Source organism: Paralichthys olivaceus, chromosome 15 (genome assembly GCF_024713975.1).
Source record: "Paralichthys olivaceus isolate ysfri-2021 chromosome 15, ASM2471397v2, whole genome shotgun sequence".
Classification (NCBI taxonomy): domain Eukaryota; kingdom Metazoa; phylum Chordata; class Actinopteri; order Pleuronectiformes; family Paralichthyidae; genus Paralichthys; species Paralichthys olivaceus.
Window position 1 is genome coordinate 2,483,599 of NC_091107.1, and position 24,363 is coordinate 2,507,961.

The following is a 24,363-nucleotide window of genomic DNA, read 5'->3' on the forward strand; positions in this document are numbered from 1 at the left end:
CCGGCTCCACTTGCGCTCGCAGCCTTCAGCCCGTCCGCCGCTCTCCTCTATCCTCTCTGCGCCTAATCCCCCCCTCTGTTCCACACACACATATTTACACACTCACACACACACACACACACACACACTAACACACTAACACACACACACATGCATGCATACACTCTCCCCTCTCTCGCTGTCTCCCCTCTCTCTCTCAGTCTCACTCGGTCCTGTGCAGACTTCAGGAGACCCGGGGACGAGATGATCCTGCTGCTGTTTCTCTTGGAGCTCTGATGGTGATTTTTCTTTTTCGTCCTTAAAAGAGGAAGAAAACTAGACTCAGAGCGATGTTGATGCAACAGCACCTCTTCTCTCCTCTGTGCCGTGTCGATCTGCCTGCCTGCTGCCTACAATCTGCCCATTTCGGGGGGATTTAAGCGACAGAGAGTGCTGCTGCTGGCTGTGCGCTCTGCTCTGCGGTTGTGGATCATCATCTTCTTCTTCTTCTTCTTCTCTTCTTCCTCGTCTTCATCTCTCTACTGAAGGATGCTCAGTTCTTGCCACAGTCTGGAATATTTCTACCACAACTGTCAGTACTCTTGCTGCCGCCACCCCGGCAAGATCCCAGTCTGAGGCAGCCCCGGTCCCCTCGGGGGAGGAAGAGGCATGTCAGAAGCTCCCGTTTTGCACATGGAAATGAGCCGTCTGCCTGTGGTTCTACTGGACTCCAGCTTCTAAGACCCAGACTTGAGATTATCCCAAAAATCGCCAAAAGGCTCTGAATAAATTGGGGATCCTGGGATTTCCTTTCTGATGAGCTGAGAAATTCCTGTGTCACTTTATATCGAGGAGCAGCAGCAGCTGTTAACCAGCTCTTTGGTTTTCTGACTTACCCACGGCTGCATCTTGGCATCTGACTAAGAGGTAGGGCTGCTTTTACTCTCACTTCTTCATGGCTCAGATTTATCTTTGACTTTCACTCTCTTGTTCTGCTCGATGCTCGTTTCTGAAATGAACTCCTCCACTGTCACTCAGCTCGGTCGGGTTGGTCGGCACCGGCTCCGCTGCGTCCTGCTCACGCTGCATCATCCAGAGTCTGTAGCAATGTGTCTCACTGTGCAGCTGCGGAGCCAGAGGTGTTTAATGTCAAGTGGATTTCTTGGAACCACTCAGCATCCAGCGGCCGTTTGTCATGACGAGTCCGGAGTCATTTTCTCTCTGACTCTGTTTGCAGGTTCATGAGGTTTTTATTTTCTGTCCTGCAGAATATCAGACACTCTTCTCTTATGTGTTGGTTTATTCTGATGTAGGAGGAGAAGATGCTTTAGAGTTGATGGACTATTACTGGGTTCCTTCATCGTGCTCATCATCTGCATGAGCTGGCACAAATAATTGGCGCTGGCTCGAGACCATTCTGCTGCATGTGAAGGGTCTGGTTGGCCGGTTGTGCAACGTATTTGAAAATCTGCTATATGATAAATGTATTGGTGCGTGTTTTATTCCCTGTCAGATAGAATAACTGCATGGAATGTGTACAGCTCCAGATGTGGGGTAATTGAATTTTGGGTTTCACAGAGATCTGCTCTTCATCTTCTTCTTCTGAAGACGCAGGAAGGACTGAGGATATCACGCCCTGTTGTCTGAACTAATATTTGTCAGTGAGACGTTCACACCTCAGATGGTGCTACTGGATCTAAGACTTAAGGGTGATTGCATATCCAGGTCGTCTGTAGCATCATCGTCATCGTCGCTGCTCTCCCAGCATTCGTTTTATAAATTGCTCAAATGAAAGTCGGGGGAGACGAGATGCTCACAGATTTATTTTCCGCTCCATCCGTCCTGCTTCAGCACCGTGAGCGATGAAACTGACTGGAGTGAGGACATTCACCAATAAAGCTTCAGAAGAAGGTTTGATGAAAATGCATCAAATTAAAATCATCACTGTAAAAAAAAAATACAACAAAATAATTGATTTGGTCACAAATTCAGACTTCGGACAGTTTTGAACCTTTTAGAAATCAGCTGGATGGTTTTGTTCTCTTGTTTTGATCAAAGTAGATGCATTCCCCCCCCGCTGGAAGAAAGAGAGACTTACTATACTTACACTGTAGTCTTCATCATCTTCATCATGGAACGTGAATGCATGTACTCGGAGACGTTCCAGACGTGTATCTGAAGCTGCTGTGGAGGTTTGTGGAGGAACATCATCGCACAAAGACGCTTCATGTTGACTTTTCTTTCCCTTCTTTTGTCGTCTGTGTGCACAGCTCCGAGCCGAACACTAGAGACGAAGACGAGGCTCGACAGTTTACAGACAAAATAATACAAACAAGCAAACAAAGGCACCTCAGAGGTGACTCACTCTGTCTCAGACACTCAGAATCTTCAGCTGCACATTTGTTGATTTTAGCTCAATTTCTTCTTTCTTGGCAGATATCGTCATGATTTTCAAACCATCCCAGACGTTTGTCTCAGTTTGTATCACAATGAACCCAATAATCATCAGACAGTTTGATTTTTTAAATGATTTATCAAACATATCAAACTGCTGACCGGCGGATGTGTTTTAGTTATGTTAACTGCTTGAATCAACCCAATATGACCAACTTTAAAACCTTTCATGATAACTCAGGAGGTTATGGAGGCCGGTGACCTGTCCAGGGTGCAGCCCGCCTGGCTGCAGCTCCCTCTGCGACCCTCACAGGACGATGGTGCAGATGATGGATGGAGGTTGAGGTCATGGAGCAAGTGTTTGTCAGATGTTCAGCGCCATCTTGGTTTTTTGAAACCAAAAGTATGGGGGTGGAGCCTGATTGAGAGCTCCAGGACACTGCACGTCGCCTACACCTGCAACCTGCACCCATTGGACAGTACTAGCTGTCAATCACACTGTGGTATCCACCCCACAACACATCCGGTGCTAAAGTGAGAAGTACAGACAATTTCTATAGAAACCACCAGTGGAGTCATTTTTTTCAGAATTGTTTTGCATCTGACCTTTTCCGTGAGACGTTTACATTTGTCCGTCTCCTCCTCTGGCACTTCTGATGAAATATTGACCATAATGACAGTAACCTGTAACTAAGCTGTGCAGGCTCAACGCTGGCTGTCAGCAGGATGAAGGAAAAGCTTCACTAGACGTCAAACACTAATGGAGGTTTGGTGGTTCGTCCCCCCCCCCGCCACCTACAGCGCACATCCTGTCCTCCTGTGACACACAAAGCTCTTGTACCAGAGTATTTGTCGTGTACAGGAAATGGTTCACCCAGACGTGTCATTGAATTTCCTTGTCAATCAAAAGTCACCAAAAATGTAATTAGTTAAAAGTAATAAATACAAGCAGATTTATTTCAGGCTCCAATCATGTTATTGGGTTTTCCTGGGCAAACAAACTTAACTTTAAATTTGGAGAAAATAATGAACGGCTCTTGTTATTGATTAATCATTAAAGTGATTTATCAAACGAGGCTGAGCAGCGGTCGAGTCACGACAACAGCAACATTAAAAGCTGATGCTTGGAGCTTCGGCTTTAAACGAAGATGGACGACGTGTCTCCACTTCTTCCAGAAATGAAGCTATAATATCTCAGATATGAAAACCACACCCTGTCATCAAAAAGATAATTAAAACCAAACTGATGAGGAACATTAACACTTGAACAAACATCAGTGTGATAAGAAATACTTAAAATGACAGAAACCATCTTCAATGTGTCCGTGTCCCATCTGCTAACATGGAGGAATATGTGACTTACACTGCAGCAGGCCACCAGGGGGAGATCAAGATGATTTCACTTCTCTTTTGGGAACTGTCATCCATCTTTATTTAAAGTCTCTGATTTGACATGTTTGTTTATTATGGTTTTTTAATTAGCACTAAATGAAAAGTACGAATGGTTGATTTACAATTTATTTCACACATCAAAGAATGGGACAAATTACGATTCTGGGCATCGCCACATTAATTAAACTTCATCCTGTCAGGAACCAGTGTTTGGACCAAATGGCCTTTTTGTCTATTGTCAAATTTAAAGTCTAGTTTCTTTTTGACATTAAATACACAAAACAAACGAATCACATATTCTGAGGCTCAAACCAGGACACACACGTGTCTGCAGAGACTGTGAAAATGTATTTTCTCCGTCAGGTTCTTCTAGCGAGCGGCGGTGTCCTGCAGGAAAACACATTTTCTGCCAAACAACAGTTTTTTGTCCTCCCCCTGAGAAATGGATTGAATGTGTGTTTTTCTCTGAGTCATTTCCACTGGTCTGAAATTCTCAGTGATTCATACATTTGGTTGTTTTCACCCACGTTTGCGCTCTAATTAGTCTTAAACACAATATGAATCACAACATGGTGACAGTCGTTGGGTTGTTTCCATCACCTTCAATCAAGTACGAGCCAATTACACCAGGAGGAGGCAGATCAGCGGAGATTTTTCTGTTTAATTTAAACTATTGTTGAGACACGAACACGACCTGATGTGATGGCTTTGCTGCTTTTCATAGAATAATGTCCATAATGAAAGAGGGAAATAAGCGAACGAGAGGAAGAGGGGGACGTTAAAAAAACTGAAAATCGTGGGAAGACACTCGGAGGATGAAGGGACAAGTTCGGGTGTCCATCGATTGTCCAACTGTCAGGACGGCGATGACGGAAACAAAATCAAATCCCAAATACAGAATCTTTCAGTGAAGGTGTGGTGATGAATTGTGCATCAGCGAGCTGCAGGAGCTCTGAGGCGTTTTCTCTCCACGACACCCGCTCCACCTCATGAATTACTTACACTAAAAGCTCGCCCGTACAAACTTCAATTACACACACACACACACACACACAATACATAACTGCATTAGAGCACAGAGGAGGCCGCCTAAAAGTCAGTAGAGTTGATTTGGAGCCAGAGGAGGAGCTGCTGCGTCCTCCTGCATCTCTGCACCTCCAGCAAATCAAGTCATTATAGTGACGCTGATGACAGGTCCTCACTGTCCTCGTTCAGCCTGAGTGTGTGTGTGTGTGTGTGTGATTGTAGTTGTGCCATATGTGTTTTATCCTTCGATTATAAATCAGTATATTTCTTTCTTTGATTCAAAACAAACATCAAGTTTCACATTTACCCTTCAGCGGTTTCGAGGTACTTTACCCGAGCATGTGACGAGCGTCTGGACGAGACTTATTGTTCATTTCGTCCCTTCATCTTCATTTTCTTCTTTATTTTCTGTCCTATTTGCTCCTCTTGTTTATTTTCTCTTCTCCTCTTCCTCGTTTCTTTATACGTAGTTTCTTTGCATGTAAGAGCTTCTACTGTACTTGTCTCTTTTTGTCCACTCTTCTGCCCAATGAGCAAGAACAACATGCATCTCTCCACACAAATGCATTTCTGAAGATCTGCAGCTCAGTAAATCCGTGTGTTGGTGAGTGTGTGCATGTGTGTTCCTGTTCTGTGAGTGTGTGTTTGTGCGTTGCTCTCTGGGGGGCAGGGGGAAATTGGAGGCTCACTTCCTTCCCACTAATTACCCAGCAACCATCCTCGCTAATTGTCAGGGCCTCACATGTGTTCCGTGTCTTTAAATATCCAGCCACGTAAACGAAGCGGGGAAATGGCGAGAGGGAGGAAAGGGCAAAACAAAGCAGGTCAGAGGATCCACTTTGAAGTCGAGTACAAGCGGTAACCTGTGGCTGCGTCTCCTCAGAGGATCTGTGTGTTTATTAGACAGGAGGAGGGAGTGGAGGTCTGTGGTGCAGCGCTTAACGTCAACATAAAATCCACTATATATATATAATATGTGTATAAATATACATATAAAATGAAAAGTGAGAGGACACCCGAACAGAAGAGATGATATAATGTAAACACATGGAAGAGGGATATTTGAAGAAGTATTTATACAAGTTGTTTGTGACAAAATGGAAAAAAACTGTATTATATAATAATAATAACCTCTTGAATAAGATTTCTCAGGAAGACGTTGAGAGAATTTCTTCAAAGTCGCTCGAAGACGCTTGAAGATAAAATGATTGAATTCGGTGGTGAAGGGTTAAAGGTCCAGTGTGTAAGATTCAGGTGAAAGGGAACTATTGGCAGAAATGTATAATATAATAATCCTCAGGATGTTTTCACTTGTTCTTTTCATCTAAATTCTCTGAATTGTAGTTTTCTTTACCCCAGAAAAGGCCCTTTATATTTAAATACTTTATATTTAAATATAAAGTATTTAAATACTTTATATTTAAAAATGAATCAATGTTTTAATGACAAATGAAAGCTGCCACAGGTTCTCTTTCATTTTTGGAAGAGGAGGGTGAGGTGAGGGGTATTCAGCTGCAACATAACACTTAACCACTAGATGTCACTAAATTCTACACACTGTACCTTTAAAGGTCAAGCTCACTGTGCCAAGTGCTGTTGTTGCCTTGAGAGAGATTTTTTATTTTCATATTTATATAATACTTACGGATGAACTCATCGGATTTGAACTTTCAAAGATCACGTGGCCTCAAACAAAACATGCTGTTGGCTCCTCGAACACAATATCTTGACTTTAGGGAATTTCTTCGTATTTTAATTTAATTTTTTTATTTTAATTTACCAGTTGTCACTTTCACTCAAAGACGAACTGATTCGACTTCAGGGGTCAAAGGTCATTGCTTACCTCACATGTGCTTAACAACTGCACTGGTTGGTGGAGGCATACAACCGCAGGGTGTTGATTGTAGTTGACTACAATGATGCAATACTTTTATTTTATTCAGTGAACAAACAAAGCTGATATAACACGGTTTTATTTCCACATCACTGATCAGTAACAGAAGTAAAACTAAATTACTTTTCGTAGAACAGAGGTGAAATTGCTGCACATTTAAACCTGCGGCACAATAAAAATCTGTCTTTATTTTCTGGACCAAAATAAACAGGTTTAAAGACAAGAAGGGCATCTACAGTGGCTGCTGCTGTTTACACTAATACAGGAAATACAAATGCATGAGCCTGGACCTTTATTTTATCGACAGCACCACGACGACCTGGACGCTTGAAGCTAAACATCAGAAAACAAACAAGGAGACGCAGTTTGACATGAATATTTAATGTGAGGGAAAACAAATGAATAGTAAATAAAGATTGTGTGGATATTGTCTTGCTGCTGACAGATGAGGCTTGATTGTGTTTACCTTGCGGTCGTCGTGTGTGTGTCCTCAGATCTGTTCCTGAACAAAATGGAGGTCAGTGGACCTCAGAGGGGGACGGGCAGGTAGAGACAAAGCGAGTCTCCCGTTGGCTTCATAAGAAGCTTTATCTCCACGCTCCACTGAGCAATGCTGACAGCTCGCATTAGCAAACTGGAACTGATTTCACTCACGAGTTTGGGTCCTTCGAGGGACTGATTTGTCTTGTGGAGAACAAAAGCCAAAGCAGAGGTCCGTCTGAAAGTTGTGAGACTCGGAGACGTGAAGGAACCGACACGGAGAGACGGACGGGAAGCTGCTCCCGGGAGCTGATGGGCTTTTTACATGTGTTATTGAACACGTGTGATACGATGCACTGTGATGTGAAGCTTCTTGCTGCTGGAAAAGGGTCAGTAGGTTCAGATTTGAGCTTTTTGCAGGTGAAACAAGTCGAAACTCAGACGGTGACTCAAACTGTGGCTAATAATCAAAGCTAGACATCTGTGGTAACATATAACTATTGTTTCACCCACATTTAATGAGAAACAATCTGGACCTGCTGAGAATGAATGAATGAGTTATATCATTACTTTCTTCACTTTTGGATGGATTAAAGATTGAAGATTTCTCTCGTCATTCTCCCCGTGCACCCCCTCTCCTTCCTGACGCCTCTTAGCGTTTCCCGCCCTTCCCTCTCCACTTAATTGCGAGCAGCGTTACGATGAACTGATGTGAGTCCAGGGAGCCGTCTGCGGCAACACGGGCCTCTTTTTGGCGTTGAGTTACGGCAAGCTCGTACACTGGGCTCGGATGTCGGTGTGCGGCTAAAGAACGTGCATTGATTGGTTTGTCAAAGCTTGTGAATAATTCTGATGAGCTATTGATTGTTGTACATCAAGACATAAGTCACCTTGGTTAAGGGCAGCTGCGTCTTGCTGATAGATTGTATGATGAATATATGATTATTGAACCTTGAAACAAGGCCCTGAGAAATGAGCACGTTGCTGCCTGGATGTTGAACTCATCACTCACCGGAGGATTATATTGACAAGCGCACAGCAAACACAATTGCTGAACACTTACAAAAAAGAGCGGAAACTTTATTTTTCCGTTTCCCAAATGGTTTCACCGTCTGAAAAGCTGCATTGGTGGCTGCACGGCGCCGCGGAGCAGCCGACTGTTTCCAGGCGTGAGTATTGCGTAATCAGCGCAACGTAAGCATTTGACTGTGAGAAGGCCAGCGACTCGTGAAGGAGGGTTATTGTTTTAGAGAGACTGAGAAAATGGGGAGGAAGTGAAAGAGGAGGTGAAATGAAGAAAGTCAAAGAATGAAAGATAAGAAGGAGACTGATGATGAAAAACGAGGAAAAGTCGATGACATCCGAGCTCTATAATCATATGAACGTCTCAGGGATTCAGAATCAAGCTGTTCTCAGCTGCAGCATCAGCAGCAGGACGAGACTCGTCTGCACCTGGTGTCTCGTGTTATAAGAGCAGCTTCAGCGAGTTTGTCTCAGTTTCAGCTTTTATTTCTCAAACTCTTTTATTAATTATTTTTAAATTGGCACATCAAACTGCTCCACGATCATCATGTGTTCATAAAACACTATGAAAATATTTCAACAATCAACTTAATGTCTCTTTAACATATAAAACCTATTTGGGGCATGAAACTATATTCAGCTTCTTTACAGAACATGATTTGTGTGTGTGACTGTACGTGTGTGTGTGTGTGAATGTGCGTGTGACTGTACGTGTGTGTGTGACTGTACGTGTGTGTGTGAATGTGCGTGTGTGTGTGTGTGCATTTTGCACACAAGCACTTTCAAATTTTGGTGGAAGAGTAAATCGCTGCAGCCCTCCAGACAAGACTCCGTCTTCTCTCTGAGCCACGGAGAAAATTAAATGAGTCAGGATGTAAAATTTATTCATTATTTGATTTCCGGCTCGTGACACCGGCCACTGAATCCCCCCCCCCCCCCCCGCTGCAACCGGCTCGGCACAAGTGCCCCTGGCGTGCGGCGGTAAGTGCACAATAACACCGGTGTAGCATTTCCATGCAGATGTTCCAGAGCCTGGTGGAGAATGAACGAGCTGCTGTAAAGCCTGGCTGGTCATGGATCTGTGTCCTCTATATGTTTATTTATATGTACGTGTGCAAACGCACGGATTCCCTCCGGTGTGTCTCTGTGGTTATTGTTTACCCGAGGGCCTGAACTGCAGCACCCAGCGCTATGTGAGCTAATATTGACTGCATGAGTGATGGTCATATTTACCTGTTGAATGGATGGCTGCTTTGACTAATGACGGCCTGATTTTTCATTTTCTTAACTCCTCCATTTTTCCAAGGATGGCTGACGTAAATTAAAAGAAACGTAGGGGGGAGGGAATCCACAAATCCCACGGGGGGAATATTTCAAATGTGTGGGGAGTGTTTGCAGTTTTCTCGTGGTCCTGCTCCAGCCTCCTTTCACCAACAGAACCGATCTTCTGTCTGTTTTAATCTCTAGTTTTCAGTCAATGACGGATTACAGCAAGGGCAAATATAACTCTGGAGCGAATGTGAGTTTGAGGTTTGGTTTTCTGCTCCGTCTGTTGGTTGGTCGGTTTATTCTCAGCAGGATGAAGCAAAAGCTACTGAAAAGATTTCCATGAAATTTAGTCGAAAGACAAAAAGACTGGAGAGAACCCCCTGAAATTCATGGTGATGGATTATAGAGGGCGATTTTGTATTTACACTTTCTTATAAATGGCGAAGTCGGAGCGCTGGTGGAGAGAGGAGCTGTGAGGGAGGGCAGTCCTTCTCACAAACATCCAGGACGACAAAACAACAACTGATCACGTTGTCACTCACGGTCATTGAGTTGGAAATCCCCCGGGACATTAATTGATGAGTCGTCTTCCAAAAAGACCAGAGGTGCTTGAGGTATTTGTGGCTCTGTGCTACGTAAACTCTAAATGTTAAGTGTCTCTTTCACAGACGATACAAATGAAAAACCTGTCGCTTCATTCACTTCAGTGTGAAGTTAAACGTTATTCTTCATGAGCCAAGTCGGGAAGAATTTCCTTCGAGTTCTGTGGATCAAGCGTCTTCGGTTACAACAAACCAGATCGGACGAGAACGAGCAGGAAACAGATGCTGCAGGAGAGCAGATGTGATGAACTCAGCCAGTTGAATGCAGCAGCGTGGTGACAAGCGAGTGAGACTTCACTGTGACGGAGGTTTGGTTTGAAGAATCCACTCAAATCACATCCACAGCTGATGTTTCTGTTAATGTTCCCTTTTAGCTCTGCAGGTATAAAGGAGCCTCGGTGGTGTGTGCCAACACTAAACGATACTTACGAAATCATTCCCCACAATACTGTCGGAAATAATACAGCTAATTAAACTAAAGGACAATTAACATTTCTATAACTGGGAAATGTTTTCATGCTCAGAAAACACCGCTGTCCACAAACTGTCCACTGCTGCAGCTCCTCCTTTCAGCCTCCGTCTCAAACACTGTCTCTTTAAGAACCCCCGTGGTCAGCTGGAACACTCTGTTGTGATTGGTCAACCTCCTCCTGCATGCGTAGGAAAGATCGTCCTCCGCTCTCACTCTAACCGGCTGTACTAGCGGGTGTGCCGGACTAGCAGCTATAGGCTAACAGTAGAACCTATTTAAACCACTGGTGTTTCCTAACAAAACTAGAAAGTCAGAAACTTATCGCTGGAGTTCGTAGAATCTGGAAAAGTAGAGGAATAATATCTTGTTTACCTGTTTCACTGTACGAGTACTCAAATGAACATAAGCCCCAAATGTCGTGTTTTCCGAACTGATGCTAGTGTTTTCCATGAGCTGCAGCGCACAAATTATAATTTTCTTTATAAATCTCTCAATACTTTTCTTTTCCCTCTCCAGGTATTTAACTTTACATTTAAACAATACAAGGTTTTAATACTTTACCAAACTTCCCCGATGGTGGTTTTGTTTGTTCCAACATCGTTTATAGTAGCAGCTCTACAGATGAGTTTTTTTTTTATACCTAATCCTCTTTATTCCATCCTTCATTCATCGCCTCCGATGTTACGCTGCTGCAGAAACACATCAACAAACATGACATTTCCAGCTTCGCTCATTCCGTAGTGGATGTAGGTGGTATGGAGGCTTAGTGGTGAGTCAGAGGTTGGGTCCCCTGAGCCGTTTCAAATTTTCAATATGTCCCCAAAGGATTCAAATCAGGAATCAGCTCACAAAAAAAAATAAAACAACAAGTAAGAGAGATGAACAGATGTAAGAAATAGCTTTGTTTGAAACTGTATTTTAAAGTTAAAGTTAAAAATATCAACTTCATGGTTAAAATGTCGATATCATGACGTCCCTGTGTCCGCGGAGCTGGACTGTCAGGAAAAGGTTTTGGAAAGAAAATGAGTTGAACTCATGTTGGTGAGTGAATTTTGTGGCAGGATATGACATCACCGTCAGTCAATGAGTCACATGACCTCATGCTCATGTATGAAGAGTTTGACCCTGAATCACGTCAAGAAACAAACAGGGCAAACGGATCGGACATGTTTCTAAACAGCTAGATGCAGCGAGTGGACGTGAGCAGCCGGCAGCTGGTTTCATTATCTCCTGATGATTAACTACTGCAGCTGATTGGTCAGGGGAGTGGGGGCCACGCCCCCTACAGCAGCTGTTTGTTGCATCAGCGTTTGCAGCCAAAGTGGTTTCTACTGAGCTGAATCCTCCGTCTGCCAAAGATGGTGAAATCTTTCTGGAGACTCTGTCCTGGTGCTGCTGATGGTCAATCTGACTGAGACACAGAGCAGCAGAGCGAGAACAGAGTTGTCCTCTTGTTCTTTTCTATGCTGCTCTGTTTGAACCCCCTCATCCATCTACAGCTCGCCCCCTGGACGTGAGTAAGTAGATGTGCTTACTCCTTTGCCTTCTTAGAAAGAAGCTCTTGTTATGATGAAGGATCTCTGATATCAAACGGCCTCAGCAGTGATCCTTTATTTCACTTCATCGTACTGTATTTGTATTTGCAGCAGTTTCCTGTCACACATCATCGGGGTCTGAGTGAACACACACTTTGTCCTCACGCTCAAACACTTTGTCCGACCCTGAGTCACTGAGCCGCTCAGCTTCTATAGCTTCTCCAGTTTTTTTTTTACAAACAGTACAAATCCGCTGTGGGCTGCAAAGCTGCTTTTGTTCCGGAAGAAGAGCAGGACAAAAGGGCCTGTCTCCCCGAAATGGGTTGAATTTGTGTGGATGTGTGTGTGTGTGTGTGTGTGTGTGCGTCTTCTGTCACTTGTGAGCAAAATCTTGGGAAAATCCCTCTTAATGCATTTATCATATTTGTACAACAAGTTATTCAATAATTGCTGTTACACAACAAAACTGATTCAACTTTATTTCTGATGGATACAAATAATACGTATTAGGGTTTATTTTATATTCGAGAATACACTCAAAATACATTTTTGAAGAAACGTTTTTCACAAATTTTTAATTTTTAGAATAATGTCGAGCATTAAAAAAAAAGTAATATATCAAACTGATATTAGAGAATTTGACTGGCCCCTAGAAACGTTTCATACAGATTTGTTTATTGAAGAATACACAGCACAAATATTCATATTTAGAGGAAAAGAAAAAGAACTTTCCTCTACTAAAAACATGCATCTGTCATAAATCAATGTAGACATACAAATAGACCGGTATTACAAATTGTTATTGTTAAAAAAGGTTCACGAAAACATCGTGTGAAGAAAACCACCGATGTTCTGCCGTCACGCCGCTGATGAAACATCTTTTAGAGCCAAACAGCTGAAGTGGCTTCGCTACGATTCACATCCATTCAGAAAATATAGAGAAACACGGCAACGCCTTACTCATTGAAACATCACAGCTGGACGTTAAGAGCATGTGAGGTCACAGTGTACAAGGATCCTCTTTGTTCGGGCGGAGTCCGCTGGGTTGATTCCCTCTCACCTCTGCAGCACAGAGGCCCGAGGTGTTCCACAAGGAGCTCTTATTAAAACACTTCAGAGCTCATTTCCTCCTCACGGCCTCTCGCCTGCGGCCGCAGCGCCACCGCCTCCGAGCCGCCTCTCGACCTGCGCAGCTGCTCTGCAAGTTTTTATCTTGAGGCTCTTGCTTTGAATTTTTACATCGAGGAATTAAAGGAGGAAGGGAGGGAGAAACAGTCTCTGATTCTAATTAAGGGACGTCTGTGCATCCCAGGGAGGAATGATTATGGAAAATAAAAAGGTTTTCACAAGCGGAGGCATCAGGATCTGTTGACCCCCCCCCCCCCCCCCCCCCCCCCCCCCCCCACACACACACACACACACACACACACATCACAGCCTTGAAGATGAAGTGGATGATGCCTCGGGCGTGTCACATTGATTGGCTGGAGTTCAGTAACGGAGAACAATCAAACTGAGAGCCAGGATTCAGCCGCCGCACGAGATCTAATAAAGACCAATAAAACACTTGGAATAATAAAGTGTGAAAGTGTGTGTGTGTGTGTGTGTGTGTGTGTGTCTGCAGTTTATTACGAGTATGTATTAAATTTAAAGACTATAAAAGTATGTTAAAATCAAAATAGACTGTAAATAAAGATGGACGCCACAAAGCCAAGTCATCTCGATTGCCCCCTAGTGGCTGGCGGCAGTATCGGTCATAAACTCCTCCATGTTAGCAGATGGGACGTGGACCTGACAAACAAATAAACACCACATGTTAAATAGTTCTGATTTGTGCGGGTCTGGTTTCGGACAAACATCTAGATGTGGTATCGGTTCACGTCAGGCCCAGTGAAGCATAGATGTTCATTTTCACTTCTTCTCCGACTGACTCCTGATTGTTCGAGCACGTGTGTTCACCGACTTCAATAACTCGCAGCTCACGATCACAGACTCCGAATCGATCGCCGGTGCGAGTCGGCGGCGAACGATCCAGGAAGTCATTCAGAGGAGAGAGGATGAGTCACACGTCACCATCGCTCCTTTATAACTAACGCAGATCCGACAGACTCAACTGGTCGAGTTGATAGAAAAACCTTTTATCCCACATTTTTCTGTGTGAATGATTCAACACAAACGCAGCGATAACAAAACCACACAGATATTTAATTGTAATAAAACTAGTTTTGTGTTTGTCATCGTGTCAGAGTTGTAATGTTCCAGTTACAGCTGGTTTAAACTAATCTAATGGAACTGTCACCTGTATTTACTGGAGCTGTGGATCCACTTCAGTGTGAGACGTCTCATTTTATTCTTAGATTTTCATGCCACCAGCTGCCGTGCAGCAAACTGAACCATGGGAAAAGATTATGAATCATCCATTACACCACATTAAAAGGTTATATAAAGCTGTTTTCATGCAGAAGGCCTGAGATTGGATATATTTTTCATATCCATGTCAGATTTTATTTAAATGCCGTGTTGTCCAACAGATTATGACGAGGGCGTCGACACTGTGAGCAGCTCCGAGTCCGTTTATTCCATCAGACGTTGATTCCTGGACCAAAATAATGTAGTTATCGTTGTATGCATTATTTGTGTATCTACATAACGTAGTTTGTTTGTATGAATAGATGAGAGCATGATGTGAGGAGCAACACATAGAAACAACACGTCATCTGTCACGTTGATTTTACCTGTGGAAATATTGTGACACGTTGTAATGTGGTGAAATGTTTCTACGTGAAGCGAAAACAGAAACAAAAGAGGAAGAAGCAGCCGTCGAGAACAGAAAATCACAGAGTATGTGATTGCGTGTTATCAGACGGGTCAGTTCGACACATTAAATACAGTTTGACGTAATAACAAAGTGTCGCAGCGACGACAAACACTCTGTGCTCTGAAATCTCAACGTGACGTCAACGACTGAAAACAGCTCCTCTGAGGAGTCGTTAAGTTTAATGTTACACTCAAATCAGTCGTCAGGTTGGAAGGGACGGGGGTCGTAACTCTTACGTGTCAAATGTGACATAATTCTGGACAAGGTTTTAGTCACAACTCTGATCTTGAAGAGAGTTTCCCAAATGTTTGACCCTCTAACCCCAAAAGTAACGAAGCCAGAGACTAACGATTTGTTTTCCCCAGGGGACATTGATTTGAGCAGGTTCGCAGTAAATCACCCACGTGCACAATGTCTCCTGACCGCGATCGTGTGAGGAGATCGATTCAATTCAATTTCTGTAAATGCTCTTGCAGGACTCCACCCCCCCCCCGGGGTCTCGTGACCCCTCTGGAAGTCCGGACTCCCAGCGAGTTAGCTGTTAGCTGTTAGCTGGTGTGTTCTCGTGTTGTTTTGATGTGTTTGCTTCATTAAAGTCGCTCCCACAGTTTAAATACCCAACGTTGTTCGGTCACGTTGTTCGGTCACGGTGTTCCATGCAAACTAGCGCCATCTACTGTTAGCAACGTCTGTGCAGCTGTGATGTTCAGACGTGTTTACGACCGACTCCATCACTGAACAGACGTTTCTACTCACAAAGGTCAGTGCAGGAGTTTTGGTTTTCACAGATGTGGTCTGAGCTGTGCAGATGTTTGAATCTCACTGTTGAAGCTCCTTGGTTTCATTTTTTATCCATGAAGTCGACACCTCGTTAATCTTTACCTGAGAGGAATTAATGACATAAACTGAAGAATGATTAAACTACAGGAACATAAATATCATCATTTATTGTAAACCTCACACACAAACACACACACACACACACACACACACACACACAAACACACACACACAGTGTTTGATGCCGTTAAGAACAACAGAGTGACTCCTCTGGCTGCAATAATCCAGAGGAGGAGAGCAGAGACTTTTATGCATGTGGCGGTGCCGGTGTAGATAACAGCTTCAGAGCACTCACTTCATAAACTGTGCTGCATGTGAAAGAGATGCAGCACAATTGTGATGCAGAGGATGCGTCTGAAACCTGCGTCGCTGTGTTGAAGTGGGTCTTTGTTCCCTCAGAGAAACACTGCGTTCTGTAACAGAAGAAAGAAAGAGAGCATCAATGACGGCGCTGTCTGTTCCCCGGATGTTGGAAAATAAACTTGTTAGGAGCTGTTCGGCTCCTGACTTTCATTTGTCCTCCGCCTGGAGCCGATGCGCAAATTAATGTGTCAGCGCTTCATGCCTGATGCATGAGGCCGTAGGTGTGTTAAAACCACAGCGTCTTTGTGAGCGGAACAAATGACCCCGACGAGGAAGAGAATCCATCACCGTGAATCATGGATCTTGTTTTTTCTGGAGCCGTTTTTACAAACTCCAGCGAGGAGGTTACGTTTGTTCGTCTGTCAGATGGATTTCCCCAAAAACTACAGAACACATTTCAATAAATCTTGGTGGAGGGATGAGCTAAGAAAAAAACACAGTCTGGTGTGGATCCGGAGAAGCGGGAAGTTTTCTAATCACATGTGAGATAGGAAGTAGAATTGAGCCTCTTCAGGGAAGTGGGAGCATCCATTCCTGGATCTAGCAGATTTAGATGTGGTCTTGTAGGGGGGGGGGGGTAGAAGGGCTAGAAACCTGTAGCCTTCACCGATGTGTAGATGAGATCATGTGGATTCAGTCAAACTCAGGCAATTTATCTGTATCTAAGAAATATGAGTCAAATAAGACGGATTTGTGCCAGAAATTGATGGAATTGTTGGAACGTTCGTGTCTTTTTTCCCCCTAGGGACAAAAAACAACCATTAATCAAAAATCTAAATATGCTATTTACCATGAGGTTGAAGGTAGAAAAGAAGAATTAGATTTGCATTTAGATTTAATTTTCTTTCTGGGGACACTGCTGAAGCCAAATGAATAATTAAGTCATAAAGAAAGACGCGCTCCACCTTTAGCTCACAGCTTCTCACTGCCAGAGCTGCGGAGACAGAGTTCCATCAGTGACTGTCAGACCGGAGCTGGTGGGTGAACATTTGTTCTCAAAGTGCATATTTAGGTTGTTTCCAAAGTTCAAGAAGTTGAACTGTGGAGGGAGAACACGTCTCACGCTCAGATCATCGGTTGTAAATGTTTTGGTTCTGAAGTCTGGAGAAAATCATCAGAATCTGTTTAAACAATATGAACATTTCTGTCAGTTCTCCTTCATTTTGTGAAGCTCTCATCCCGTCACTCATCCTGTCGCTCGCTGTGACGAGCTGTCGCTCTTCAAAGTGCGTCGCCTGCAGCTGAGGTCGCCTCCTGGTGCCGGAGACGCAGCGAGACACAACAAAGCCGTCGTTCGGTGCCGTTGAACGCGCCTCGTTTACTCATCTTGCAGCTTCTGTTGAGTTTTTCGTCGGCAGCTGTGATGGGTTTGAGTTCTCTGGGTGTTTGGGTTTCAGACGTCTCTCTCCGCAGCTCCTCCAGGACGACCCAGAGGTGTCAGTGGCACCGACGAGGCTTCACTGTCCAACTCACCTCAACTGGCTCATAAAGAAATTCAGACCTTCCTGTCAGACAAATCAGCATTTTGTCATTAAATGTGGAAACCAAGGTCCTGACAGTTGAGCCCAGTTCACATGAATAATTAAATTACAATTAGCATTAAGTCAGATTAAATATGTGTTGAATCTTTAGTTCACAGCTTTTCACTGCCAGAGCAGAACAGACGGACGGAGAGTCCCGCTGGCGACTGTCAGATAGGAGCTAGTGAACTCAAATCAAAAGTGGACGGGACGTTGTGTTTGTCGCACAAACTTTAAAATGAAATGTACGTCTGCTGTAAAAATTCATTCAGGTCTTTTTCTGATCTTGTCCATTGTGAAGAGAGAGAACTTGTTTCCTCCGAGCTGCTCGCTGTGAGATCTTCAACATGTTTGGTGTGAACGATGTGACGGCCGTGCAGTCTGTAACCATGGTAACTCCGTCATCAGCTGTGAGCAGGAGCACGTGGACGTGAGGGTCAGACGTGAAGTGGAGACGGTAACGAGGCTAACGAGCGTGAAACACCTCGACTGCTCAAAGCAGGAAAAATAAACAAATAAAAGATTTCAAATCTCCTGTCAAGACGCCGTAACCTCCTCCCTCCTCCCTCCTCCCTCCTCCCTCCTCCCTCCATCCCTCCATCCCTCCATCTTCTCTTATTCTCTATAACGTCAAAAACCTCCTCAGGCACTTTGAGCTCTTCTTGGCGCCACCTGCTAACGCTCCACTTCCTCCAGCTGAAGGTTAAATGACAGGAAACACACACTGAGCGTGATGGTTTTTCTGACTCGTGTTTTATTAAACACTCCTCACTCCCCGGGAGACTTTCACTCCCTCAAAGGTAAAATGTCGCTCTTTAAAACTTTAACAGTTCACTCTGGATGTCGATTAACTCGAGTGAAGTCGCTCTGTCGTCTGAAATCGCGTGTTCCGTCCTTTTCCAAAGTTTGAGTCTGGAGTCCCCCACTCCTCATACAGGACAATTTGAATTATTTGCTTGAACTGGTTTTGATAACTGACGCAAACAAGTTAAAAAAAGCAGCAGCTGTTTCATAAAAGACTTTAATTCTTTATCACTTTGACTTAAATATCTACAACACCAGAGCAACTCTTTCCAGAGTAACAGTTCCACACAGAACTCGTTTCCCTCTGCCACAGTTGATGATGTTACGTTCATTATTCTACAAATCTAAACATGCAAAATATAATATATATATATATATATATATATATAAATATATCATTTTACGTGCAGTGAAAATCATTTTTAGAGAAGAGTCAATATTTGTGGAGCTCAAAAGCTTTGCAGCTTCATCGTGTGTATTATAATATTTTCAATATTCTGCAGAAAATAAAGTATTTACGTTCGATACACGGACAAACACTATATTTATACACAATTATCATAGAAACAGTCAAGTTTCAAATGCACAACTCGTTCTTTTCTGACTCCAGTTTAGAAGTGGTGTAGAGGAATGCGTTCTGTTGAATATTTAAAAGCATCGTTTATTTCTACTGCAACATTTTTGTTGAGTTGAGAATAATTCATGGATCTTGAGAACTGATATTTGTCTGGTGGATTTAAATGTGGTTTCTTGAGGGAACCGTTCGGGGGATTACGTGTGAAAAATACATTTCAATTTGTCATAACCAAAGCAGCTCAAGAGCATTAGCTTGTGTGTTTTCCTGGATGACTTTAAGAAGCACAGACGTGTATATGCACGTAAAGATGGAGCGCATATAGACGCACTGTCAATGTTCACTGTCGACGAGAGCCGACTGAGAATATATGATAATGGAGGCAACATAAAATAAACGACTCCTCTCCTGTTCATCGGGGGCCACAGGACTCCCAGTAAGAACAGAAACCATTACAATGACGGATATGATCCAGGGCGCCACGCTCATCACACCCAACTGCATGCTGGGAGCCAAGCAGGCGAGGCGGTGGGTAAAGCCTGAGCTGGGGGACCTCCTGGGGAAAACAAATTATCACTGATGGAAAAAGAGGTGAGATTTTCAGCCTCTCCCCGACCACGTTTTTACGATGACTTTATATCATCTCCGCTGTGGGTTTCCGCCATGATGGAGAAGCATGATTTTTTTTTTGTGTGTGTGCAGATTTAGTGGTCAGAGCGGCGAGGAGATGTATATTCACTTTATGGTCATTACCCAGTAAGAAAAGTGCACCTTCGCCGCTGGTGCTTTGGCAAACGTCCCAATTGGTTTGAAAACGATAGCGTGGCCCTGGTGGCGTCATTTGAAACCCTGTAAAAGCTCTGCGCTATTAGCCTAGCCTCTGAGGAGCCGCAGAGGGAATTCACTTTTCAGACCCCGGCACGTTTTCACTTTTTAAGTTTCAGCCTTTAAAACGTTGTCAACCCTCATTAATACAATTAATCAGTTGATCATCGAACATTAAATCTGATTAAACAATCGACACAACGTCATTTTTGTGAAAACTGAAATGTCACATTGTGTTTTACTTTGACACTTCAGCTCACGTCTACAGCTTCGTTAGAATCCACCTGTCGTTAATTCAGTCACCACCTGCGACGCCTCACAGCTGACGATGACGAGTCAAAGCAGACGTATATGAATATCACATATTACTTTATGACTGAGACAAATAAGTTCTCCGAACAATAACAAAACATCTTAAGTGAATCTCTGTGTTCAGTGATAAAGTGAACCTTTGAATCTGGCGTCTGTAGTGACTTCCACAGACACATGGATGAACTTTATTGATCCCAAACTGGGAAAAATTGTTGAAAACAAATTATGTTGAGCTGATGAAGTGATGAGCTGAGAGACAACGTAGAACAACAAGAAGAAAGTCTTCAGGACAAACACGTCGGCTTTTGCAGAGCTCTAGAAAAAAGATCACAGAAGCTTCAGTTTGTTATTTCTCTTTTACATTTTCTTACTTAAACCAAGATAACGAGGTTGTTGTCTTGAAACCGCGGTGATGACGCTCACTGCCAGGAGGGGGCGGAGACACGAAGTTCCGCACTGCTTCACGACGATGTGACGATTTTCAGTTTTTTATTGTAACAGTCAGAGGAAGCTCAGGCTTAATTACCGTGCTCAGATTCACCGGGGCTTTGTTCCCCTGCACAATGCTGAGGAATGACAGATGGTGAGACCTGAGAAATGCACGCACACACACACACACACACACACACACACACACACACACAGAGACACACACACACACACAGTCGTCTCCGTGACTCCAGAGGACATGACATTAACTAACATTCATTTCCTGCAGACTACAACCTTTTAAACGTGTCTCTACGTTACATGGGGACGTGCTGATTCGTCCACGTGACGATGTAAACTTGTTATTTCCACACACACACACACTCGCACAGAAATCAAACCCTGCACATCCGCATCCATGCAGAGAATTCGTACAAAGTCAAACAGCCGTGATGCTGCAGTCTTGATAATTAGAGCCCAGTTGTCTTTTTGACTCAGTCAGACTCAAAACCTCCGCTGTAGCATGAGCCTCCACGTCTGAGAGGAAAGAGCAGTCTGGTAACTAAGGGCTGAGTTATGTGACACACGAGGAAGGAACAGGAGAAATGAAACATGAGGAGGAGACGTAAGGAAAAGAAGAAAAAAAAAAAAAACCCAGGGAACTGAATCACCTTGTGAAACATCTCACTGTCAAAAGCTCCTCAGATTTATCAAGCCAGCCTCTCTCTTCAGATAATTGGAAGGTAGCGTCTGTGTGCACGGAGCCACGGGAGACAGAAAACATATTTTGGCAGGGCTTGACAGGTTAGACAATGGCAGGGGGAGAAAGAACAAACCCTGTCACCAGACGATAGCAGGAGGACTTAGGGAGGGCTGCAGTGTGTTACACGTGTGAGTTCTCGGTTGCACGACTGTTGGTGTGTAAAAAAAAAAAAACGTGAAGGTTTATTTTTTTGTGTGTGAGTGTAGATGCACGTGAACATTTATGTGTGTTTGTGTTTTCATGAACCTTTCGTGTCGCGTCCTTGCAGCGGCGAGAACAACAGACTGTCGGCTGTTAAAGGTCACGGTTTAATTGTCTGCTGTAACTTGCTCGCTGTCTCCTCAGACCCAGACGTGCTGAGCGTCCAGAAAAATCTGTGCTCCAGGACGTTTCAGCTCTGCTGTGGACGCACGGACGACTCATCGGTCAAGCTAGCACGCATAGCCTCTGGCACAGTGATGAGTCACGTCGGAGCCGTGTAAAAATAATATACTGTTTCTTTATTTAATAGAGAATCCGTGTGCGAGGCTGCAACTCACTGCAGAGAAAAACACTGACAACTGTGGGACACATTTTGTTTAGCTCTCAACTACACTCAGGCTCCCCCTGCAGGTGGCGAAGCGTTATTCGCTGAGGTTTAAAATATAAGTTGCGTTCTGTCTCGACCCCCTAGTGGCCGATCTTATATTGTCCGTTAAAGACAGTTCTTGGTTAAAATCCGTCGAAGTTGACCGGATGTTGGAACAAGGAAAAGTCAAAGTGATAACAAGTCGTGAACGTCCGCAGCAAATATTCTGGAAATCTAACATCTGTTGAGATATTATATTCAGAAGTGAGAATGATTTGTGCCAGTGGATGTTTAAAAGTTTGACTGAGTAAACTTAGATCTCTCATACGGACGTGAAGATAAAAACCAGACTTCAGGACGATCAACTAGTATAGATGAAAGTGTAGAGCACCGAGGTGAACATTACAAGAACTGAGCTCTGATAAATAAAAAAGAAATAAAATGGGTGAAATATTACTTAAAATATTCAACATTAGCTCAGAAGATAAATAATCTTTCCATCAACACAATATTTTCAGCATGAAGAGCTTCAGGAGGAGAATAAACGCTGTAAATCCAAAAAGCATTAATTAACAGATCACATGATGCAGCATGTGATGAAATGATTATTGGTTAATCTGCACAAAAATAATTAACCAAGCTTAAGTTAATTGTTCTTTTTTGTTTGCAACATCACATCATATTATTATTGTTCCTGTTTTGTGTGCTGGGTATTTTCCAGCAGGTTCAAGATGAACGTTCAAGATGAATCCATGAAGGAAAGTATTGATCCTTCGCAGCTGAAGATGAAGTGGTGATTATCGGTGGACGAAGCCGTTGACTCGGACTTTCTGACCTTTTTTGACTCTGAATTTTGCTCGGGTCTGATCAGCTTCCTCAGTGGAAACATGTTTTATTCATCTTGTCTGAAATAACCCGAACCAACATAAACCACATCCTGCTGCTGGGGGTGCTCACCCACCGCGGGCTGGAACAGGCCGTCTCTGCCCCCTAATAACGGCGCCCTCTGGCTATCTGCATTAATTTCGGGCTCCCCCACTGGCCCTCGCGGTCGAGTCGTGTCCGTGTGTGCTCCAGGAGGTCATCATTCCAGCACGCGTGTGGGCCCAGATAAAAATGAGAATTACGACCTCGTTTAATGGTGTCGTTTAAAATCATGCTGAGGCCTGAGATAGCGTGGCACCTCCCGTCCACTCTGTCCTTCCCTGGGCTTCGGTTTGATGAGGAGGAGGGTGAAACCGGGAGGACGGACACGTGCAGACGAACGCTGGAGGATCAGAGAAGCAGGTTTGCTTCTTTCTTTTAAGCAGAGAAATCTGAGGGAAAGTAAGAAGCGTCTGTCCAACATGCGTCCACATAAACTACTGTGTGTTTGAAATCACAGACAAGAAGCAGTGGACTCTTTAAGGGGACCTCTGGTGTATTTCAACCAGGGCCTTGTGTTTCTAGGTTTATGAGTTTATAAATGAAAGGTGCTTATGAAAACTTTCACAATTGATCGTCTCATCCAGCAGCTGCATCGCGACGACAGTGGCTGCAGTGAAATCTAATGGGGCAACTGCGACAGTCCACACGTCTCTCGCTCAACAAGAAAATCAACTGTGCATCAGCCTGTTGTTCCTCCTCTGCACATTCACCTGCTCTTCTTTCTTTCTTTTACATCAGACAAAGCTTTGGCCGTCCCACAAGAGGAAAACTTGAACGAGACATTTGTGATTTTGCTGAATTCTTTGCAAAGACCCGGAATAACAACTGGAGGACATTCCACTCCTGTCGCAGTCGCCGCACCAGATATCATTGTAGCCACTGTTGCTGTGTTGCAGCTGCTGGCGGAGACGATCAACGAGACCGATTCAAAAGTTTGTTAGAAACGCACACAGGAACCAGTTTTTTTCATTTCTGATGACCAGCAGTGATTCCAGCCAGTCTCAGCTTCGTCCACATCTGTCTGCATCATTAACGCCACCTCCTACTTCTGGATTCAGCTCGGGACGCCTCCGCCGGTTGAATGAAAACAAACAAAACACAGTTTGATTTATACATGGCCACGGGCCAGCGGAGCAATTGTCCACCCCAGTGCTGGCTATCAAGGGCATCTCTGATCTGACTATAAATAATCAATTATTCCAGCTAATGACCCTACAAGATCCCATTTAGACAAGGTCGAGCTTCCACTTGGCAGGCGCCCCCTCCGCAGAGTCGGCGAGCTCTCCGACATTAGCGGGCGCTGACAGCTCCTCCCGGGACGCGTGTCAGGCTGAAGGAGCAGATCTCCTCTGGCGTGATAGAAAACTGTCAGTCTGAGCACTCAGTCGTCTTGTCAGCTCGTCCAGACTCCGAGCCGGCGACTCACCGCTGTTTTGTTACATCACGGTGCTGAGCTTAATTAGAGAGTGGCAGGGAAGATGTGTGAGAGTGAAGCCGACGCGCCACAGGTCAGCCGATGACTGTCAGACCGTCATGTAGTGAGAACGTGAGCAG

General features: G+C 44.0%; 1 protein-coding gene across 1 annotated transcript in view; it reads left to right on the plus strand.

Moving 5' to 3' along the window:
• Positions 1-211: 211 nt before the first annotated feature.
• sgcd (sarcoglycan, delta (dystrophin-associated glycoprotein)) overlaps positions 212-24,363 on the plus strand; it is a 189,023-nt gene continuing 164,871 nt past the window's right edge. The window contains exon 1 of the mRNA XM_069510192.1: positions 212-906. The gene's annotated coding sequence lies outside the window, so the exon portion shown is untranslated. The remainder of the gene's footprint in view (positions 907-24,363) is intronic.